We start from the raw sequence: 22,771 nt of genomic DNA on the forward strand, positions 1-22,771 counted from the left end.
GCCAGCTACGGAGAATCCCTCCCACGTCCACGCAAGGGAGAAATTCATACTAAAGGAAACAGCAAACAGTGACAGAGGCAACAACGAATACTCCAGAAAAAGCAGTCAGCACTTCAAGGATTTATGTAATTAAATTAATCTGGTGCTTATTCTCTAAAATATCACTCCTGAATTAAGAAAATCCATTCAACCGAACTCTGCATTTAAAAACCTCTAAAAATCTTAAAAAATTAACTGATGAGGATCAGGAAAAAAAAAAAAAAGACCAAAAGAAATCCCCAAAGCAGCCTCCCCAGCTGAATCAATGTCACATCGGAAGAGTGAATATACTGGAAATTTGCATAAACTTTGAGGAGAAATTTTGTTGTGGTGGTTGTTTAGGAACTACACTAAGCAACATAAGCAAGAAAGCTATGGTAGAAAGCGCCACAGTTTACAAAGGTAAGCTACCCAAACCAACACTGCCTTTTTTTTTTTATTTTTTTTTAATACCTTGGTGCCCCCTTTTGGTCTATACAGTTCAAGGCATTTTTCCCCGTTTAAAAATTTAATCATAAAATACAGTAACTTTTCACTAGTGAAATCTTAATTGAGAGTCTCATGGCTGCTCCATCCTAATGACAGTCCACTGTCCCTGCCATCGATTTAGCCCCTGTGAACACTCACGAGTAGCAGCTAAGGTCAGAGGAACGGGCTGATTTCCATTAGAAAAATTGCCCCAGTGCAAACCCCTGCTTTATACAGTTATCTTTATAGACGCTCGGGAAAAAATTTTAAATAATAAAAATATAATTTTAAAAAAGAGAGAAAAAAGAAAAGAAAAGAAAAGAAAAGAAAAGAAAAGAAAAGAAAAGAAAAGAAAAGAAAAGAAAAGAAAAGAAAAGAAAAGAAAAGAAAAGAAAAAAGAAAAGAAAAGAAAAGAAAAGAAAAGAAAAGAAAAGAAAAGAAAAGAAAAGAAAAGAAAAGAAAAGAAAAGAAAAGAAAAGAAAAGAAAAGAAAAGAGGAAAAAAGGAGAAAAAAAAAGACCCATTCATTACCTTTGCTACAGTACACTCAATGGGGGAAGGCTGAGGCGGGTGTGCAGATGATAACTTTGCCTTGCTACATTTGTATGTGCGACACTGAGGAGAGGAAAGCTCCCCAGCAAGCGGGAGCCTGAGCTCGGGTCCAGGTTCTTGGCATGCTGCTAGCACCCAAACCTCCCCGATCTTTGAGGAGAAGAAAGCAAAGTTTGATATATATTAATTAGACCAAAAAAAAGAAGGAGTCTCATCCTGACGACTTTCATATTGCGGTGCTAGTAATTATGCCACAGAAACAAGATCTTTCCACGTTCAACATCACTGTGTGAAGACGAGCTTATTTCCAGCAGGGATATTGAGTCCTGCCATCTGAAGGGCCAATCAAGTGTGAAGTACAGTATAGTTTTAGACTCAATTGAAAGGAAAAAGCTTGACTACTAGTTCATAGCATGACAACTTTCATGGATTAGCTCAGACCCTATTCTACTCTGTGAAAGGGTATCACAGCATGAAGACAGTTTTCAATGCACTAAACTTTAATAGCTGAGTGGGGGAGCCAAAGCTTCCTTTTGGTCTCTATAGAAACAGTATAGCCAAAATTTCAGCCAAAATTAAGATTCCTTGGTTTCAGTCCTGTATTTACCCTCCAAGATCCCTATTGACAAGAAGTCTTCAGATTATATATAGCTATATATATCTCTATATATGTAGATATACATACATATTAAAAAATAGTTATAGAGAAAACTACATACATGCTTGTGCATGCCATTTTTCCAGTGGAAGATAAAGTGAGTTAAATGCAAGTAACTAATTCCCCCAAGCCCCACCACTGCTCTCCAGTGTCCCAGAGTCCTGGAAGTAAGCAGTGTGTGCAGAGAAGCACCCGAGGAGGCATCACCAGCACTCACTGGCTTTTCCCTCCCATCCCAGCTGCAAAGCTGTGCACCCTTCATATCCCCATCCCACCAGAGCCCTCACCCCTCTAGCATGCTCCAGAAAGTTGGAGACTTTATTTCGGCACCAGCTCCTCCACTGAGCATCTCCATAGGGAATGCCGTGTTTTGGCTGTTGATGCTGGAGGCTGATGGAAGCTTAACCTGCTTGGCAGTGTTCAACCCAGCAGCAGAAGTTCCCCATCTGCATTTTAAGAGAAGCACTCTCATGGTGAAATTAGGTTCCGAGAACAAGGGAAAAAAGCTCTCGCGCAACAAACGCTTCCCGCACTCCCCTTGCCGAGCCCGTGTGGAGATGCAGGCGGGTTCCTGCAGGCAGCGTGCCTGCCGGGCGCACGGGACACAGGGCAATCTGTGCCATCACACGGGGCTGCAGAGCTGACAGAGCCAGCTCCTTCGCAGCCTTCACCTCGGTCCTTGTTTCACCCTGGGCCGTGCATTTCCTGACTGCAGCTCCCAGCAAACATCAGCCCTGTACACCGACATGCAGACAAACGCATTTTCTCTCCCCGCCTCTTACACGTCCCCTCTCTGCAATCCTTTGATGTGTGCCGCAGGACCAGGGCTGGGCCTCCCGTGGGCTGTTACCTGCAGGTACACACGCCGTGCTTTCCACCCGTCCTATTCAGGTTTGGCACCTGTGCCTGGGCACTGGCAGGGCCAATCTGGCTCCTTCTGTGAACTTGACTGGGCCACAGATGCCTTTCTCCCCCCTCTTCCCTCCCCGCACCATCAGGACGTGCGAGTGCCTCCTATGGAGAGTCTGTATTTCACTATAATGCTCCTACCCTCCCTTTCTGGAGCACTAATCCTGAGTCACCAGAGCCAGAAATTTGCCTTGCATGGCTAGAGAATTGATTCTACGCCCCCTGCTTTGGGTCTGAAATAATTCCAGCTCTGGGAAAGGTCACTCCACAACTTCCATACTAACAGAGCTGTGAATTTCTGCAGAGATGCAGGTTTTTATGAAGTTTTGATTGTTAAGGCAGGGCCATCCCTGGGATTCTAACACCCCTGACCAGCCCTCTTGGCCATGCAGAGAGGCAGGATCAGCCCAAGGCTATCTCCTACTGGGCAGGGAGCTGGTCTGGGAGCATGGACTTCACCCCAGGGATTGCAACTGGTTGCACATGGACGGCTTGTGCTGCCCCAGCTGCCCTGCTCATTTCTCCCAAGGCTCTCCCTGGGCCCTGCTCTGCTGTGCCCTGGGAATCCCACAGACCCTGGCATTGCCCTCCAGGCCTCACCTCAGCAGCATCCCAGCAAGATCCAAGACTCCCTGCAAGGCTAAGGAAAGTCCAACATCACCTGTCTTCTTCCAAACCCCTCCCTACCATTTAGCAGATGTACACTACCATGAACATCTGCAAAGAAAAATTTTGAATAAAAAGTTCACCTACTCACAAAGAAACAGAAATTCCACTTTGTTAAGCCAGCATGGTTCAAAGCTGCTCTATCTTCTTTCTTCACTGTTGCAGAGAGTCACAATGTCCCAGGACCAGCAGCTTCGCTACTCTCCCAGTGCATTCTACAGAGGTGCAAAGAGCTGCTTGCTGTGAAACACCTCTCCCCTTTGGGACCCTCTGTCCAACTGCTCCCAGGTGAAAAGTGAGGTTCTGAGCCACAAAGAGCAGCCAAAATCAATATATACCTAAATGTCCTTAATAAATTTCAGTCATAACCACATCCCATGTAGAGCCTCCCTACTTGGGCATCACTTCAGAGGCTGAGTGCATGGGTCCAGTTCTCTGAAGATCCCACCTGTGTGCTCCAAGGAATGCTGACAGGCACCTCGCAGATGAGCAAACGCTTGTACCCAGGAGGAAAAACATCAGCACCTTGCTGTGTGACAAACAAACTCACATTCCCTCCTGGAGGAGGTGCCTTTGGACCAGCCAGGCCTGCCCAGGTGCTTGCTGTAAGTAAAGGCTGTGGTGGCCTACTGGGCTGCTGCTGGAAAGCTCAGCACTGTGTGCAGACTGGAGGGAAAGTCGCCTGGTCACAGTCTCCAAGGCCATCTCCATCTGGAGAAGCCTGGACTAGCAGCAGCAATCTGGGGAAAAATCTGTCCTTGGAAAGCAGTGACTTTTCTTGTCCCCTGGTAAAAGGGATGAAATCCCTGTGGTCTCGGCCTCAGCAAAATTGCCTTTGATGCTCAGACCCACTCATCATTAGGACTGTGAGCAGAAATTAGAGAGACCATGCTTAAGGTTAAACACTATTTCCTCTGTTGGTTAAACACTGCCTATTTCTCTCTCCATCAGGAACAACATCTCCAAAGCCCCAGGGTGTAATAATAACCCTGAATGGAGACTTTTTCCTTTGTGCAGTGCTCAACTATGGAGGGAAACAATCTGCAGTTTAAATGATTTCATTTCAACAGATTTGAGAAAGCCATGCTGCACTAATTACACACACAGTGGACAGGTCCTGTACCCCCTAGTCACTTCCTGAGCAGCCAAGTATTTTTCCAAGGCTTTGATCAGGCCCAGTGCACCAAGACCAGTCATTTTTGCACAGGACAGAAAGACCAAAACGTGGTCCATGGGCACGCATTGACAGCTCAATCGATGGCTGGGCTCCTGCCATCGCCAGTCATGTGCACGGGTGGATGAGTCAATGTTCTTATTTAAACCTGCTCCCAGGGCCCTCGGGCCCTACATGTGTCACTGTGTTAGATGCCATTGATGCTGCAGCAGCTTCCTTGCAGGACATCAAAGCATATTGGAGCAAATCCCTCATGTGTGAAGGGAAAGCCAGCCTTTTGCACTGAGGAATCCCCTCTATTCAGCCCCAGAGAAGCTTGTGTTTGGAGTCAAACCAGACAGACATCAGCAGGCGGGGTGGGACGATGGTGACAGCCAGCCTGAGCATGCCATTGCCACCCATCCCCATCCCTGGGCAGGCATGAGGAGAGGGGATTGGGAGATGGCAGCAGGAGCGAGTTTGCCTCTCTGCAAGCACCCAAAGGGTCAGGAGCCCAGCTGGGCTCAGGCAGGATGGGTGGAAGGCGGCGGTGCCATCCCCAGAGCAGAGCAGGGACACGATGCTGGCAGAGCCAAACTTCTCTGTTTCTCCAGCCAAAGCAAAGGCAGCGCCTGCTCAAGGCTGCTCTACCATTGCCTGGCCCAGCAGAGACGCCTGAGAGCAAAAACCACCCAGGAGCACACAAGTTCTGAGAAAAGCCAAGAATGGTTGACTGCGGCCAGGAACTGACTGGTGCCAGCTGCCACGGGCACAGGAAGGCACTGGACCTCACTACAGGAATGATGCACACATCCTGCACCTCCAGCTACACTTGCAGGTCTTGCTTTGGTGCCATGAGACCCTGCAGTGCCTCCAAGGACACCTCTGTGCCAGAAATGAAGCACTGTTGGAAGTCTCACTTTGCTTCAGTTTCTCCTCCTCATTCAGCTGCAGACTCCCAAATGGCTCTTAGTCTGATAATCCTTTTGTCCAAGGCACATCTGCTTCTTGTGTTCTCTGTTCGATCTGCAACCCAGCCTTCCCCCTGGTGGAATCATCTAAAGGATCTCTCACACTTTTTGCTGACCAATTTTTGTGGTATTTGGGGCATAAACTGTTTGATAGATTCTGAACGGTTGCCTTTGTTTCCCCAAAAAGGTGCTATTTTGTTCACAAACACTCCAAGGAGCTCAGCAGTCTCTTTTCCCACATATCTTTTCATCATTTTAACACAAAAGCAAAAGCTTTTGAAATCCCCATTTCATGTTGGTACATTAGGTATCTGAATTCCTCCCACATGTGAAGCCTGAGTCTGAATATGACCTCACCCCAAAAATCTCAAGTTTGCAATTTAGGCATTTTCCTTTGATGCATTACCCAAATGCACATTTTAACTATTAATTCAGACAGCTTAGCACTGTAATTTAGTAGCCAAACCCTGCATTGGGACAGATCCTCACCTGCTGCAAATCCAGGCTGCTCCCATCCTAGCACCCCAGCTTTCCTGCCCCCCATCCCCCATTCCCACCAAAGCATTGAATTATTCCAACAAGCTTCTCTAATTGGACTTCAAAGAATTCAGCTAATAAAATATTTAAACATTTCTGTATCCAAAATTAATCAATTTAAAAACACCCGGAGAAAACAAAATTATAGTTTTGTGGAAAATCATGCTTCACAATGAATCTCTGGAGGAAAAATTGTGCCCCTGCTATTTAACTTGAGGAGGAAACGATCACCCATTACTTTACTTGATTTCATGAGAAGTGGGAGCTCTCTACATACATTTCACCATCTTTGTTCCTATATTTCCCAACCTGCTTAGTTGCAGTCATCATTCCTCCAAGAATGGAGTGATGATTTTTCCGTTCCTAGCCCATATGGGTCCATCCTTCCTCGGTGCACCGCTCCACCAAGAGCAGAGCAAAACCCTTTCCATGGCTTCTCCATGTGTGGAGAGAGCCCCAAGCAAAGTCACTCTTTCTTGCTCATCTCCTGTCTCACTGGGACTAGAGATTCCTCCCCCTCAAATATCCTTTCATCAAGGTCCATGCTGTGTTTACCAGGCTTAACAGATGGGTGCGAAGGAGCATGTGAATGTGCATCATCTGAGGCAAGTGGAAGGGGAATGCTACATCCACGCTGTTAGATGGGAAGGGTGCTCAGGAATAGGACTGCGACTCAGGCTGGCAGGAGAAGGGAGCAGCCCTGGGAAAGCTGCAGGTGTTGGGGTGCATGCAGGGGCTCACCAGATCTTGGGAGCACAACTACAGCTAGGGGTCTTGAGCATTCAAATCCAGGATTCCTGCTGAATTTGGAGTGTTGCATGGGGACTTTCAGGGTGCTGAGTGAGCTGCAGGGAAGGCAGACTGCTGCACCCAGGCGGGTCAGCCCTGCCCGCAGCAGGTGCCCAGGGCTGCAGTCACCTCTGCTCAGTGGAAGCTCCCACATATCACCACTGGAGCTCTTAGAGAGAAAAATTAGAAGACTGAATGGCCTGCATACATTCAACAGCAACCTACTTCATCCTGGCCCCCAAACAAATCCCTGCTTATTCCAACAGATGAGCAGGAGCCTGGAGCAGCCATGCCCATGCCACAAGCACCAGTTTAACATATGCCCCTTAGCATTTCAAGCATCTACCTGATGAAGATCTCTGCTGTCCACCAGGAATTGCTGAAGGTGATCAGCAAGCAGCTCCCTGGCATGTGCCAGGGTATCCATGTTATCCCTCCCTGGGCGTGCACCAATGGCCAGGAGGAGCTGCTGCCTGCAGTGCAGGAAAAGCAGGGACTCTGGAAAAAAACCAGACTTTGCTGCTGCTGCTGCTGCTGCTGCTGCTGGATACCCACAGAGAAGCCCAAGGGTTGATTTATTATGGCTGTGCTTTGGGTTAAACTCATATGGTCTCCAAACCATAATTAACTGCCATGCTAAAAAAAATTAAATAATAAATTACACTAAGCAAAAGCCCAGGGGCTGCCTCAACGTGATGCACTTTGTGTGATTACCCAGCACAGCACGAGGGTTGGACCTCAGGGGCTGGAGTCACTCATCATATTCACCAGCACCAAATTCATCCACCCTGAATCTCCAGTCCTTCATTTCTGCTCCCTAGGCTGCCAACAGCAAAGAGATCTGAGTGTGCAGGAGGGTTCGATGTGTCCAGAAGACGTAACAAACCCCTGCCCTGGGGAGCACTTCCATTTTGTCTCAGTGGTTGTAAAGGAGGGTCGCTATAATTGCTGCCCTTCGTCTGCCCTCCGTCCCTGTCAGCTGCCTGTGTCTGGCACTGATCAGATATGATTTGCTCACCCTACACACACAGACACTCACCAAAAGTTAAGGCAATTGCAGCAAAAATTTCTCTACCTGCAGTGGACACTGGGATGCCCACAACACCTAAGAATCTGGTAAATTAGCTGCATACAGTGAAACTGAATTTGGTTTCCTTTCCACAAAACCATGAAGATATTTATATATAATTTATCTTTCTAAGTTGTCATGTGGCAAAAGACCTCTTGCTGTGAGGCAAGCTTCTCTTCCTACTTAGAGAGAATTACGTGATTAAATAGAGACCTGAAAAGTTGTGAACAAGCATTGAAGAAGAAAAGGTTTCCTCTTAAAGCCTTAATGAAGTGGGTTCATTCCTCCTCCAACATCAACTTAGCCTTGTGTAGTTTGTTTTCACTCTGGTTAATCACTGACCAAAGCTGTAGTGCGGACCACCAGTTTCCAATAACCCATAAAAGGCAGATCAGAAGCTATTGTTCTTTTCTGTAGGGCTTAGCAGACAACAGCTGAATAAACCTGTTCAAAGTCAGAACAGTCAAGGAGGAACAGAAGCCCAGCCATCGGCTGCAGGGAATCCTGAAAAGGAAATTCATTTATTATGACATAATTGATAGCACACACGCAAATACAGCACGCGGGCCTGTGCAATCTCGGGTAATTAAATACAGAGCAATTACCGGGTCGCAGTTAGAGATACTGATGTTGTTCCAAAGGAAAAAATTGTGCCTGCTTGCTCCTCGTGGATGCTAACACTAGGTGGGTGCTCCTGGCATCCTGCCAGTTCTGGCAAAAATCTTTCCATGGGGCAGAAGAGGTGAAAAAGGGAAGTCCATGCAAATGTGTGTCTGGAAACAGCACCCCTTAAAACTGTGAGAGCTGAACGAGAGGTAGGAAGGGCTGGGAAAAGAAAAAAGCATCTGCTCATGGTGAAGGATTCAGGGGAGCATGAATGCAACCTCCTAAGGGAGGCACATTTGGTCTTGTTTCATTTGGATTTGCAGCACTTCTAAGCATGCACAGGGGGTTCTTGGGATGCAAGAGGAGTCTCTGATGCCATGAAAGTTCATCCTTGCCCTACAATCACCTACCCAAAACGAAAAGTTTTGCAACAACATAACTATCCTCTGAAATAAAAAAATAATTAAGTGAAGCATTGAGATGGTGCTTTTGCTCCAAATAGACTACCGACCCTTCCCAAAACATCATGTGAGAGCTTCCCTGGTGGCTGTGCCCCCTCCAGTTCCAGCAGTGGCTCCATCAATCCTTTCTGCTCTGAGACACTTCTCCAGCCCCATCCCAAGCAGGGTCCAGCTGAGGGGACAAGCCTGCCATAGCAGATTTAAAGAAAGGGCAAACCGACCACATAGCAAGCCTGAAGAGACGTGCTGGTGAGGAGGAACCTGCACCCTCCAACCCACGGGGCAAGGTCCAGTTCAGCCAACTGTTCCCTGCCCCAAAATCTTTGAAGCCCGCTTGAGAGTGGCTCACACCCTTCACCCCTGCACTGGCACCAGCACCCAGGGTGAGAGCTCGTGCTTTTACGGTGGGAGGGGAGGATTCTCATCCCCACTGTCCCTTCCCAGGGCACACAACAGCACCAGGCTCCCTCCATCTGCTCCAGCAGCTCCTTTTCCCTGCAGGGTGTCATTGCTATTCTCCACACTGCTGACAGTGAGCCATGCCTGGCTCCCCAGTACACCCAGGGCAGAACCTGCCTTCACCACTGCCTTTGCTCTGCTGCCCACAGCCAGCTTGTCTTTCAGCTGAGGGGAAAGGATTCCCAGCATCGCTGAGAAGCACCCAAAAATAAATAGCAGGACCCATCCCAGTGAAGGTGGATGCCAGGCTCCGCTCTTCCCAGGGGATGATACACTCAGGTTAATGGGACATTCATGACACACAAAACTTGTGGTTTCAGGGGAAACAGAAGCCATGAGGGGAAAAGCAGGCACCAGGGGGACAGGGTGAAATCCCTGTGGGGAGTTGCTCTGGAGTGATGCAGGCAACAGACTTTGGAGGTCCCTTGGGAGAGACATGGCACTGGCTTTGGTCTTGGTGGGGGGAAGAAATTAGTGGAAAGATTCAGGGAAAAGCGACAGGAGTCAAAGGAGCTGTTTTCTCACCCCATTTCTTGCCTGAGATAAAGCAAAATAAATAGGTGAAATGTGTGGGTAAAAATAAAGATTAAAGAATAATAAGCAGAGGGTGATGAAGAGCAATGAAGTGTTTGGCTCAAACAAGGATTTGTTTTTGCTGCTGCCTGGAGCAGGGAGGGAGAACCAAGATTTGCTGAGAGCACCACAAACTTTTAGACATAATTTTCTACTTTTCAGCACTTTATTCCTCTCACCTGCATGCTCCATGGGGAAATATTGGTTGCTTTAATTCTAACATTTGGAGTGAAACCCATTCACGAAACTTGCTGGCTGTGTGATTCAAACGAGCCTTCTCTTTCCTCTTTTTGTTCTCACAAGAAAATCAATTCACTTGAAGAGCCTCTTAATCCCATTTTTGCAATCAACAATTGCCACTTGTATATCGCTCTAATAGATTAAGAAGTGGGATGATGCGGTTGTCTGGTCTAATTCAACCCTATTCAGGTAACTGCAGCCCAAGGCACTTTGTAGTGCCAAGTGTAGAGCTCTACAGGAAGACTTTTGCTATCATAATTTCCTGTGGAGCTATGCACTGCCCCCACTGAGTAGCCTGAATTACTTTGAATTAGGCCCGACAACCACAGAGAGCAGAAATCCAACAAGCAACAATAACCAAGTCTTTGAGCATGACTTGCATGGGTTATTTTTTTTTTCTCTTTTTTTTTCTTTGCATTCGAACAGAAAGAAGGAATTTCAAAACGCGCATCTATTTAAATGACAGCGACCTGCCATAAATCAAGTGGGAAACAAAAGGGGAAAACAGTTAAAGTGAGAGAGAAGTTGAAGCGGAGGAAAAATTAATCAAAACAGTTTTCAAAAAAAACTTCATCGTAAGAGCCTGTGAAAAAAAATTCAGGCCTACAGCATCTCCATGGCAACGGAGAACAAACACATGTTGGATACCAAAATCATAAAAGGTTTGTTTTGCAGGAGCGAAACAGAGACAGATGGATCCATGTTAGTTTTAGCTTAATTTTTTAAAACATTTCAGGCAATTTATCAGCCAGCATGCTCTACTAGTAAAGAAATACCTGGAAAATCATAAATAAACCTTTAGTGACAGTTCTGCAACATGCTCCCCAAAAAGAAGCACCAGAGTGCATCTGAAACCATAAATATAAGGCTTAAAACTGAGATGTGACTTGAAAGTCAGGCTGACATCGCATCAGGTAAACCAGGCTAACACTGCTTTTCAAATCATACAGGCAGCTCTACAAAGGAGTAATTCTGTTTTTAGGGGAAAAAAACAACCCTGGCATATGTTAAATTGTTGTCTGGTTCCAGAGAGTGAATAAATTGGACAACAGAGTTAAAGACGTGCCTCTCAAGGGGTACAAGTTAAAAATGCTCTGGGTAGCAAAACGATGATCTCAGGGGAGTGAAAAGAGGTTTCTTTCCTTTTCCTTTTTTTTCTCCCTCTTTTTTTTTTATTTGTCATCATCCCTTAATTATTACCAACATGGCAAAAAATGAATTAAATCTAAATAAATATCGAAGGTTTCTCTTCTTAAGAGTTTCAATCGCTATTCCTACTCTTTTACCTTTCTGTGTTCAGAAAATAAAGAGAACAAAGCAGGAGCCCTACTGGTTCAAAACTACCAGAACAGACAAACAACAGAGCACAACTGTTCCCTCATGCATGCCTGGGATTAGGATAAAAGCAGAAAAGACTTCTGAGAAAAAGAAAACAACAAAAGAAACAGGAGTGCTGACAAAACTTTTTTTCTTTCTATTGAGGCAAAAGAGAGAGAAAAAAGGAGCCCAGCTAATAAAAAAAAAAAAAAAAAAAAAAAAAAAAAAAAAAAAAACAGAGAGAGAGAGAAAGAAGGAAAGAGAGAAAGAAAGAGAGAAAAAAAGAGAGAAAGAGAGAAAGAAAGAGAGAAAGAGAGAAAGAGAGAAAGAGAGAAAGAAAGAAAGAAAGAAAGAAAGAAAAAGAAAGAAAGAAAGAAAGAAAGAAAGAAAGAAAGAAAGAAAGAAAGAAAGAAAGAAAGAAAGAAAGAAAGAAAGAAAGAAAGAAAGAAAGAAAGAAAGAAAGAAAGAAAGAAAGAAAGAAAGAAAGAAAGAAAGAAAGGAGAAAGAAAGATAGAAGAAGAGAGATTAACAAACAGAAGTAAAAGGGTTTCACCTCCTGTTTTACTTTTTACTTGTAGCCCAATCTGGTCAGGGAAACAAGGCGCAGGAAAAGAGGTGGTCCCAGGCAGGGCACACAGGGACAGGGACCGTGCTGCCCGGCCATCCCTCAGTCCTGGGACAGGGACAGGGACCGTGCTGCCCGGCCATCCCTCAGTCCTGGGACAGGGACAGGGACAGGGACAGGGACCGTGCTGCCCGGCCATCCCTCAGTCCTGGGACAGGGACAGGGACAGGGACCGTGCTGCCCGGCCATCCCTCAGTCCTGGGACAGGGACAGGGACAGGGACCGTGCTGTGAGGCCATCCCTCAGTCCTGGGACAGGGACAGGGACAGGGACACGGACCGTGCTGTGAGGCCATCCCTCAGTCCTGGGACAGGGACAGGGACAGGGACACGGACCGTGCTGTGAGGCCATCCCTCAGTCCTGGGACAGGGACAGGGACAGGGACACGGACCGTGCTGCCCGGCCATCCCTCAGTCCTGGGACAGGGACAGGGACAGGGACAGGGACCGTGCTGCCCGGCCATCCCTCAGTCCTGGGACAGGGACAGGGACAGGGACCGTGCTGCCCGGCCATCCCTCCCTGCCGCCTCTCCAGCCCCCGGGCACTCCCGGTGCCCGCTGCGCTCTGCTCTCACTCTCCCCACCGGGGATGAGCTCCACGCCACGCCCGGGTGCTCCTATAGCCCAGACTCTTGAGTTTCTAAATTAATTATTAAATTTAAAAATCCAAGACAAACCAGAATTGTTCCAAAGGGACCCAGAAGTCAAAGTGGCTAAGGAGGAAACAATTTAAGATCTTATAAACTACAAACTTCAATGACATGAGTCAGTCTCAGTTAAGGTGACCAACATTGCAGTTGGACATCAGCATCATAACACTGGTAGCTGCAACTCATCAAACCGAGACATACAACACATTTGCACTGGGACAAGAAAGACCAAAAAGTTTTCCCCAAAGCTTTCTGGGTTTCAGTAAAATTTGCCTGTTGAGACCCAAAATGTTATAGGGACATCACAGGTGCCCATGGGACAGTTTGATCCAACACTGCACAAGAAGAGTCAATAGCCTTGGGCTGCGTGTGCCAGCTCACAAGGGTCTTACCTTTGTCCTAAATTCTCAAACGTCCAGATCTTGCAAATGGCACCTTGCTGGCAGTCCTCGAGCTGTTCAGACCCTTGCTTATGGAATCACAGTTTCCCTGTGCTATCACCAGATATTCACATCTGTGTCATCTACAGATTTGAGAGCAGCAACAAGGAGCAGGAGCCTTTGGGCTGCCAAACGTGCAGATGAAAAGCAAATGCTGCCCTCCCCCATGTGCCCTCCCTGCAGTGGCCCTGGGAAGGGATGCTGTCACCTCCCTGGGAAAGGGACCAAGCCTGCCCAAAACAGATGGCAGACGTGGAGCAGGAGGACCTCAAGCCCCGCCGGCTCCCACACAGCCCCAGACTTCTCTTGGGAGGGGAAAGACTGCACTAGGACGATGTGCTAGGCACAGCATTGAATCCTTGGGATGCTCTGAGTGGGATACAGCAGTGCCCAGGTGGAGGCAGGCAGGGGAGTTTCTGCTTTTCCCTCAATAAAAGTGTTTGGTCAGCCGTGGGGTTCTCTGCACACAGTGCAGGACAAAAACTTTGGGGTCCAAATTATTTCTTTGAGTTTCGGGAGAGGGAAAACCTAAGTCTTACATGAGACATTCAACCATGTACTGTTTTGTGCTGTGCCTGAGGTCACGCCCATTTAAGCACAAAAGGGTGCAATAAGGAAATAAAGTTATTGGAGGCAAGGCACAACTCCAGATATAAACTAGTACATTTAGAGGCTTAACCTACCTCCCACCTCCACTCTGCCCTCTCCAGCCATTTACACAAAATGTCCTCAAATCGTGTTCCAGCAGCTGAGTGCTCAGTAGCTGAAATTCAACCCCAAAATGCTACACTAACATTTCACCCATTAGCAATGCGGGATCATGACCCAGAAGATGGAAGCATCAAAGGCTGCCACGCTCAGAAGCCTCTCTGGTGGATCCCCCGGTGCCTGGAGAGAGCTGTGCCAGTGTGACTCCAGACCCCCGAGGTGCCGGCTCTGGTTTGGAGGGATGGCACTCGTCCCGGATTAGCCCAGCTGGCCACTGGTTGTCACTGTTGCACCATTAAAATTGAGCTATGGCCGGTTGATCCCCTCTGTACTTAAGGCAATCTTTAATGGCAGGAGCTCCAAAATATTCCTGGGAATATGGTGGCATTTACTCTCTCCTGTTGTGATGCTGGATTAGGTGTCTGTGTCGAGGATTTATGCTGACATGCAACACCAGAAATACCAATGGGCACAGTATCCATCTCTCATCTTGGCTGTACCTGGTCCCCGAGGTTTCTCCTAAAATAGCATCGTGTCATGCACGTGGCAGCTGCAGTAAGATTTACAGAACCACCCAGTGCTGGCACCTAAGCTTTGCAAAGTACCCCATCCACACAGGCCCCTCTCCTTGCCACCTTCATCTCCCACACCATGGAGAGCACTTTCCTTTCACTGCTTGCTGCTCCGTGCTCCTCTCATGCTGCCTTTAATCCAGCTGATTTAATAAAAATCCCTCACCCAGTATGATTCCTCTGAAACCAGCAAGACAGAAACACCAATCACAAAGCCATCCCTAAGCACTAAGTCCAGGCCACACAGCTGTAAATACCCCACTGCTCCCTAGAGTACCACCTGTGTCTGTGGTTTCTCACCAGGTTTATGCCCTGACCTTTCTACATCCTCTCTCCTGCCTGCATCTTTCTGCTGGGGAAAACACACTCGCAGTGCCTGTCACCAAAGAAGAAACTGTCAGAGAGACAGCAACCCTGTGGGCTTCATCAAGGTGGGCTTGGGTTTTAAGGAATGGGGAAAGAGTGGAATAACTCTCAGGGATGTAAATCAAAATTAAAATAATTGCTTGCTAATACTTTATTAAATAGGATCCTGGGGAAGGCCACAGACTCAGATCTCAGAAGTGATGCTGCATCACATCCTGTATGGGGAAATGGATGTGTTCATGCCTTTTCCACCACAAAACAAACAGTTAGCAGGTGGTTAAAAAGCAAAATTCAAAGACAGTGGTTACAATCATGACTCACTATTCCCTCTTCGTGGTCCAAAACCTCAGGCCTTTTAGAAATGCTAGTAATTCTTATTCCAACAGTAGATTATTCTCTGTCATCACTCCTATGGACCAAACACATGCATGCCTTTACTTTTTCAAAGATTCTCTAGGGGGCTTTTCTCCATCACAGCAGATTTCTAAAGGACTCTAAAATACAGGGAAGAACAACTGTCCTGCTGTAATTAAATAAATAAGCATATAAATTGAGATTTCAGTGATCTTTTGCAGAAGTTATCTATTTTTTGCAATATCCTACTTTGCTGAACTTCATACACTGTGAACAGTGCTCAAAAACCATGTAGGAGAAACAGAACACTTGACTGAAAAGTAAATATAAGGATCAAACACTGGGGCTTCATCCCCCTCCTCTGATTATCACTAGTTCATACAAAAATTAGGGAATAAAAAGTCTTTTTAAAAAAATCCCATGTCAAACACCCCAAATGTGAAATATTTTGTCTTTGAAATGTTTGGGATCTAGTCTGACAGATCCTTAGTATGTACATATGTGCATCCCAGTCCATGGCAGGAGACGCCCCAGGTTCCTGTGCCACGGAGCTCTCACTGAGCCTGGAGAGGCTGACGAGAGCAGGTTCCCACAACACCCACCTCAAAGGATGGACCAGAGCAGGCGCGAGACCACAGCCTGGGGCTCCCCTGACTGAAAATGCTGTGGGATGCAAAGGCGTGTGCAAAGCTGTACAAACAATAATGGAAAGAGAATGAGGCAGAAGCCAGACTGGAAGGGAGATAAGGCACTACAGCAATGGCTGTGCACAAAAGGGAATATCCCATGAGCTGATGACATGTTTGAAGAACATGTACTGGGACCATAATGCTGTTTGTCATTAATGTGTCATTAAAAACATCCCTGACCACCAAAACCATGAGCATGTGCTGAACTGCACCAGACAGCTCAGTTCCAGTGCTGAAATGCTTTGCTGTGCGTGGCCTGGATGATGGGTAACTCTGGTCCAGGATTTCTGCAGGGAAAGGCCTCCATCACAATCTGAGCAGGATGAAATCCTTCAAACTCATCCCAGAGCCCATGGAAATTTCACTCACCTTTCTGCCTGGATTTCCCTAGAAAGCAAATCATCTCAGTGGCTCATCTCCTGGCTTTTAAATCCAGTATTCAAATCACATGCACACAAAATCATGTATAACTATCAAGATTAATTATGTAATCAAGTCTCATTTGGGCAAGATATCATCTTGCTTGTACTAATATTTGATTTCTATTACAAATTTCTCATGCTGCTAAACCTCCCCCTCCAGACTAGTCAGTAATGTTTGGTGCTGAGCATGTACATAGAAGTAGAGAAGGAAAACACCAAACCTGCACACCAAGGCAAATTTCAGATTATTATTTAGTATATTTACATAGAGATAGTTTTAGTTTTACAGTAGGCTAAAACACTGGACTATATGCAGAATTAATCTGACACAATGAAGATCATTTTCTGGGTTTATATAGCTCATATCTCTCTTAGAGGCAGATGCCAAGGACCAAAAAGGTTTTCAGATGGCAGCATCACTGCTTGGCAGGCAGCTCATTAGCAACTGAGCACTTGTTTCAGCAATACTGATGCAGCTACAAGTGTTGTATTAACTCCTGCTAGGTGATCTGGGCTTGATGCCACATGCTTCTTTAATAGCAATAGTGTTTTTCAGGGCAAACAAATTTTATTCCTTTCATGTTCAAATATGAAACACTTTCATGCCACATAAAATTATGTTAAAACACCCAAACTTACACACTGAAGTTTATTTCCGCCAGAGAGGCTTCAGACATGTACAGATAAAATGGAAGGACATTTCTGAGTTGTATATTATAAATGTTCATTGAAGTCAAACAGAGTGACTTTCACTGACTTCAGCACACACTGGATGAGATCTTTGAAGATCAAAGGGTGCAATTATATCTTACTTGCTGCTGTGAATTTGAGGCTTAAGCAAATTATTCTGTTGGTCTGCGTTTTTTTGTTTTTGTTTTTTTTCGGGTTTTGTGGTTGTTGTCGTTGTTTTGGGGTTTTTTGTTTTTGTTTTTTTGGGGTTGGTTTGTTGTTTTTTTTTTTTTTTTTTTTCAATAGCTTAGCTTATCCTAGAAAAGAAAGGACAGCTTTGGGCTTGGAAGACTGCAAATAGCCAAAAAAGTGAGTTGCTATGTTACCTCAAAGACATCTGTGATACCTGCCAGACTCCTTTAGGTTGGGAAAACTTATCTTTAGAGCCATATTACAGCTAAAAGTCAATTATAGAAAAATGCATGTAAGCATCCCCAGCCCCTCTCCACCAGCAGGTATTTGTGTAGTAAGTGACATCCCTGGCATCCATATAGTCTAAGGACACCACAGCTGCCAGGCCCAGGGTGCCCACAAGGTGCAAGTTCTCATCAAGAACAGCAGAGGTTGGAGGTGTAACAAGGCTCATCATCCTCAAATTTGACAGTGGGTGCTTTTTATTTTTAAAGGGACGGGGTAATCAGCAGGAGGGGGCATTTGCCATAGGATGGGACAGGCAACAACTAAGAGTAGCTGATTTTCCAGAGGACTGAAAGCACTGTGGAACATCAACAATTTGAATTACACCAGGGTCAGAGAAGTCCCAAGGAGTTCTCTGCTCTTGCTGCCCACCCGCAGGCAGGGTAGGCCCTTAGCTTCTGCTTATTACCTGAATTACACTCTCATTACCCTCACATGAAGGAAGACTGGCAGTGTGCAATCATTTATTTCATTAACTAATTCTTTCCCATCCAAGTTTCTTCTTGACTTGACTTATTGTGCAATTTTCCAAGGCACAGCTCAGGATTTTTTCTTACAGGGACACTGGTCACCAGCTGAGAGAGAAAGAGCCCAGCCTGTGTGTCCAGGGCCGGGCTGCAGGCTGGGCACTGGCAGGGCCTCTGCAAGGTGCAACGACACAGCCAAGGCACATGGGGATCTGAGTACCTTGTTCTGTACAGGCATTTGTATCCGCTGTGATACAACACAAAAAACAAAAATGCATTCATGCTGTCCAGAATTTGGATGGCTCCAGACCTGCAGCTACCTTGGACAGCTTCCACTTCCAATTTTCTTATGACCATCTCAGGGCGGTGGTTTTGGTGCAGCCCCACAAAACACACTTGCATTCAGAGGTCTGAACCAGCCCATTTCCCAAGGCACCTTTCTGGATAAGGGCTGAGGACCTGAGCACCCTCCAGGACAATGAGCAATTTTAAACTAATCGCAGTACCATCTATCTTGAGTTTTGGCTAGCTGACACAAATGTCACATCTGGATAGGTTGGTAAAACTTAGCTGAACCTCCTGCACTTTCACGCCTCCCATCCCAAACTCCCCCTGCTCTCCAGCCCCCAGTCCCACTCTCCGATCCCCTCGCCATCCCTCGATCCCCAGCCAGGCGCGCCCTGGGGCGCAGCGGGATCCCGGCATCCCAGCAGGGCTGGGCAGAAGCGCTCGGCAGCATTGGGTGCGTGTGAGCTCAGCCGACACTGTCACCAGCAGAGCTGCACAAGAACTGCAGCAGAACTGCACAAGAGCTGCAGCCCAGCTGCAGCCGTGGCTCCCGCGGGCCAACACAAGGCCGCAGCCTTGGAGAGCTCTCAACGCTCCAGTGGGAACTTGCACCCATCCCAGAGAAGCCACAGCTGCGCACAGCGACTGTCCTCTCCTTGATCCAAATCAGAGACGCGGTGCCACCTCCCCGCTGGGCACTGTTAGCCAGAGCCTGTGCGCTGGTGCCAGCCCAACCATCGCCGTGCAGGGCAGGAGGAATGCAGAAACCCACCTTGGGCAAAGACTGATGACAGAAAATGTATATTGCAACAAACCAATATTTTTTCCCAAAATGAGGACTGCTAGCAGAAGATTTTCAGCAACCAGCTCTCATTTTACACGTGTGGCAGCAGCCAGCCACTCCTCAACCTGACTGATGATAACTGAGGGCAAATCACTGACTAACAGATCAAATTAGGCAGCATTAATTTATTAACATGTGTAAAGAGGTTTGAAGATGACAAGGACTCGTAGCTGCTCTGTCTTGGACTCCAGTGGACTCTGCTCAAGGTCAAAGCCACTTTGCCATCCACTTTTGCTCCCACAGGTATGACCCACACCAACGCTGGGAGAGCTCCAGGGGCCCAGTTACATCGCTGGGATGTGCCCTTGCCCAGCTGTCCCCACAGCTCTTTAAACCAGAGCAGAGAGAGCAGAGCCCCAGAGGCGCAGAATTTCCCCGTGATGCTCATTTATCCCTGCATTCCCTCATCGTTCCCTCCTTGAGAACTGTGATCCACCTGCACCCCAGCTGACGGCAGACACAGGCAAATGAGATTTGCATTTATGGAGCACTCTCCATCCACCAGTATTTCAGTGATTAAAAAAATAAAAACAAACCCCACCACAGCAGAGATGAAAAACCTCTGAGGAGAAGCGCTGTCAGCCCTCACAGAGCCCTTGCCTTTGGCTTTCCCACTGCCCCACGCAGGGTCACTTGCATTTAAAATGCATTTAATGTCCAGCCTTTAAAATAAAGTCCCAAAACTTTGCCTGAACTTGGATCAAATCCTGTAACTATAAATCTTCTGGGAGAAGCCCAATGAGTTTCATGTAATCAAGGAAATAGAACAAATTACTACAATAATACAGCATCAATTTCAGTAGAAACCTCCCCACTTCAGAGATTTTCAGTCCAGTTGTCCATTCAACAGACAGATTTGAAGCAGATAACACAGCAAAGTTTCACATAATTAGCCCCAAAGTAACGAGTTTCTTGTTAAGTGCATTTTACTGCCATGTGCCTTAAGCACTTTTCTAGACAGAGCCTGAACCTCTCCTTTCCCCCAGCAGGAACTCCCCAGTTTGTGTGTATTCATTTAAATTCTGTCCTAATTGCTCCCTCATCAGCTATGAATCTTAAGAAGCTTAACTGTAAAGTGGGTAAACTGCGTTTACTGACAGAAAATAGAATATTCTCTAATGATGAGATGGTGATGACTCAGGATTATTGTGGGGCCCTCACACCTAAGGCTTTGGCAATGAGGCAGTAATGCTTACACTGAGATTTTTGTCCTTAAAGAGGACAGAGAGGCTTTGCCTGGACTGTACAGCACAAAACACAATCCTGTGATGCCACTGGGTTCCTCTCCAGCCAGGGGATGCTGGAACAGCAGTTGCAACCCTAAAAACCATCTTCCCAAGGCTCCACCAGCCAGCACAGGGCGCTCCAGTTTGACAACATCTCTCCCATTTCTGGGCAACGTGCACATCAACAAGCTCAGTTTTTTCAGATTTAACCCAGCAGAAAGAACACAAATATTAGTTTAAATTTCAAAATTCCCATCCTCTGGCTTTGGCTCAGTGGTGGCTGCTGTGGGGCAGCCCTGCATCAAGTAGTTGATATATTTATGAAGTCCTAATGTCCAAAAATATTGCCAGCAGCAGCTCATAATTCTCTGACGTGTGACCTGTGGTTTTTAAATACTGACCTGAAAAGACTGGCTGCTGGGAATAGATGTGGGTTTTTTTCTTTCTCAAGTTCTCCTCTGAGACATATTTGCTGAAATACTTTATTACCTCATCACTGAGCATAATTTAAAACTGCAGTTAAGCACTCAGCATTTAAGTAAGAGCATGCATCATTCTGACAGTGTTCAGTTGTGAGGGTATAAAAACTTCACAAACATTAGTCCCAAAATTTCTTAAAATCTTCAGCTATTTCCTCTGCAAAAATGCTCTGAGTTTGGCACATTCATTGACACGCATTTTGAAGCTTTAGGTTCAGCCTTCTGTGTTTCAAGGTAACTGTTATGGCTTTGACAAAACGTGTGAATTTAATTAATGTAATCTAAACAAAAGAAGCATTTCAGAGCTGCTTTAATCCATACGAGACCAATATGCTGATTTGTCAATGTGAATTTAATTAGTGTCTTCGAGTCTAAACTCCAACTCCCTCTTCTTTTATCTAATTATCACATTTATAAAAAACATTATCACATATTCGTTGGCCTGACTGCTTTGCCACGCAGTCACACTGAAATCTCAGTCATCATGCGCTCCTAATAAGCTCAATATGTTCCAAGGTCACCGCACTGGGCACAATAGCTTCCCACAGCCAGCGCACACTCCCTCTCCAGAGGCCCAGGACAGCTCTTCTAGCATCGTGCCTTTTCCCCATATTTGCCATGCAAAGTGAGATCCTTCTGGTGTAATCACCAGTTGAGTGCATCAATTATGCACCATTCTGGGGATGTCCACCACAAGGCATTCACTTATATAAGAATAATTGAGCAGAGAACAATTGCTATTCCTTTCACAAGTGGTTCCCAAGGGCTGCCAGGGGACTGAAGCAATTCACTCTTCATCAAGCAAACATTCAAGTCATGAGCATGACCCAAATCTCTCTGAGGATGTTGAAGATGTTCTCATTTCTCCCTACAGTCCCCGTCTGTCAAACCCAGCAAGGCAGCTCCCCAGGCCAGTGCTTCTGCTGCAGGCTGGTGCCAGGCCTGGGAAGGGGCAGCCGGAGCCAGGCCCAGGCCCAGGCCGCGCTCGCACCGTGAGCCCAGAGCCCTCATGGCCAAGGAGCTGCACGGGAGCTGCAGGGGGGCCCGGGAGCTGCAGGGGAGCTGCAGGGGAGCTGCACCTGCACTCGGGCCGCCCCTCCAGCAGCAGGGAAGCTCTTGGCTGTGGGGGGACACAGCTCGGGCAGTTCCCACCTGGCCACCCTGACCCTCCCAGCAGTGTGTGTTGCACACACCCTCCATTGCTCTGCATGCCAACCGCACCCGGCTCCAAAAACCCCTTTACGTCAATTGCCAGAAATCTGCAACCTTTAGCTTTTCAGATGAACAGACAAGCCTTTGTTACAGTACCTGGGCAAACTCAACCTGCTGGAGCCAAGCAAGGAGTGGGTGATGGCTCCACACCTGCACTAGAAGCAATGAATTCCCTTACCCCCAGCTCCAACAGCACTGTGACCTGCCTTTCCCCAAAGGAGAAAAATCCTTCTACAGGTTATTCTTAGGAACTGCAGCAATATTGTTCAAGGAGGCTAAAAATTTTGACCCAAATACCGTTTTTCTTTTAAAGTTAGTCAAATTTCCCTAAATGCAACCCATTGAAGGTCATTCAAATAATATGTGATAAGTGATCCCAGATAATTCTTTTTCCTTCCACATTAGAAATGTGTAAATATTCTGAATTTCCCCTTTCCCTCGATAAGCATAAATCCAGTGGAGCAAGGTCAAAGGCTGGATTTCAGACAAGCCTTCGAGCCTAGTACAGCAGCACCTCATCCTTGCAGGTCATCCTGCAGCCCATCCTCCTTGAGCAGGGCAGCAAAATACAGCAGAGCAGCATGCTCAAGTTTTGTTTTTCTTCTGTATAATTGTTGTATTTTAAGATAAACTGTCCTTGCTTGTTCAGGTTGTGATTATCAGCCAGTTTGGCTCAGAGTTACTGTCAAGGAACTTAACCACTGGATACTGAAGAAAAAAGCTTTACAAGAGCAGTTGGATCAGGTTTCTGTTCAGAATCAGGCAGACAGCTCTGCCAGAAGAGCAAAATCCTTGAAATGCTCTTCACTGCACTTTAA

General features: G+C 46.6%; 1 long non-coding RNA gene across 1 annotated transcript in view; it reads right to left on the minus strand.

The window, feature by feature from the left end:
• Window positions 1-13,300, minus strand: part of LOC134425857 (uncharacterized) — a 186,225-nt gene extending 172,925 nt beyond the window's left edge. The window contains exon 1 of the long non-coding RNA XR_010029787.1: window positions 13,133-13,300. This is a non-coding gene — a long non-coding RNA (uncharacterized LOC134425857). The remainder of the gene's footprint in view (window positions 1-13,132) is intronic.
• Window positions 13,301-22,771: the final 9,471 nt, after the last annotated feature.

Source organism: Melospiza melodia, chromosome 16 (assembly GCF_035770615.1).
Source record: "Melospiza melodia melodia isolate bMelMel2 chromosome 16, bMelMel2.pri, whole genome shotgun sequence".
In the NCBI taxonomy this organism is placed as follows: domain Eukaryota; kingdom Metazoa; phylum Chordata; class Aves; order Passeriformes; family Passerellidae; genus Melospiza; species Melospiza melodia.